The sequence below is a fragment of the Schistocerca cancellata genome, chromosome 3, assembly GCF_023864275.1.
Source record: "Schistocerca cancellata isolate TAMUIC-IGC-003103 chromosome 3, iqSchCanc2.1, whole genome shotgun sequence".
NCBI lineage: Eukaryota > Metazoa > Arthropoda > Insecta > Orthoptera > Acrididae > Schistocerca > Schistocerca cancellata.
Window position 1 is genome coordinate 913,358,233 of NC_064628.1, and position 1,209 is coordinate 913,359,441.

A 1,209-nucleotide genomic window follows, 5' to 3' on the forward strand; every position below is an offset into this window, starting at 1 on the left:
CCTAACCACGAAAACCACCCTCGTACTCTAACGCCGAGCCCAGGCACCGTGCCGCTAACGAAGCGATTGCCTTTGGTGACATCTTTTGCAATAACGACTGAGCGAATCGACGGTATCTCGTAAGGAAAGAAATAGCAGCAGCTACCGCCGAGCCCAGGCGCCGTGCCTAACACGCAGAAGGTCCCCGGTTCGATTGCGGGCGGAAACCCGTTTTCGTCGCACTCAGCAAGACACTTGCTACGATCTCTACTGTGACCATTTAAATCAACTTCAAACGTTCCACCAGCAGGGTGCACATGGCTCAAATGAAACATGAAACTGTTTCAGAACTGGTTGTCGGATTTTAGCGCTGACTTGGAGGCCTGGAAATGCGCGAAACAGCCACCGCCATGCGATTTGTTACCACACCGTTGTACAAAACGCAAGGGCTCATCCGGGATTTGAACCCGGGACCTCCTGCACCTGATGCAGGAATCAGACCCCTAGACCAACGAGCCTGTCCGTTCTGAAAACGCACTGCATGTGAATGATGCCACCTTTGATGGTCTTACCATGTAGGGCTGCAGCTCACCCAGCGTTCTCCCTGTCTGTCGCGGTTGGATTGTTTTCATCGACGTCTTTTACTATAGGACCTTCACGAATCGGAGGGAGCTCGTAGCCGATGCCCTTGCTAACACAGAAGAAAAACTGTTGATATTACGAGTCTCTGGGTGATACATGAGAAGAACCGTCGTTTCCGTGGTGTAGCGGTTATCACGTCTGCTTTACACGCAGAAGGTCCCCGGTTCGATCCCGGGCGGGAACACAACAATTTTAATCTATATTTCGGATTTCATTTCCGAGATGACCTCACGTCCGCGTATGCAGAGAGAAGCAATGTCGTATGCTAGACGGATAGGGCGTCATTTTACTGTCAAATACTGTTGCTCTCTTATTGCACCGGTATTTGGTAACTGAGAACGCCCCTAGCTCCTGGTGGTACTAGACGTTATGGCAAGTGACGTTCTCCTGGTGCTCGACAAACACAAAGCCCTTGATCACACTGCCACAGGGTATAGCGTGATTCATCACAACAAACTACTGGTTTCCAGTCATCCAATGGCCAGTGGCGTCTCTCTTTACTCTCTTACTCGCCTCTGAAGCCACAACAATATTTGGCTTATGAGCAGCAGCTCGACACTGTACACCATTCTGTTTAGCACCTTACGC

At 50.6% G+C, this 1,209-nt stretch overlaps 2 non-coding genes across 2 annotated transcripts; one reads left to right on the top strand and one right to left on the bottom strand.

Moving 5' to 3' along the window:
- Nucleotides 1–425: 425 nt before the first annotated feature.
- Nucleotides 426–497, bottom strand: Trnal-cag (transfer RNA leucine (anticodon CAG)). The gene has a single exon. It is a non-coding gene; the product is annotated as a tRNA-Leu (tRNA).
- Nucleotides 498–732: 235 nt separating this feature from the next.
- On the top strand, nucleotides 733–805 carry Trnav-uac (transfer RNA valine (anticodon UAC)). The gene has a single exon. It is a non-coding gene; the product is annotated as a tRNA-Val (tRNA).
- Nucleotides 806–1,209: the final 404 nt, after the last annotated feature.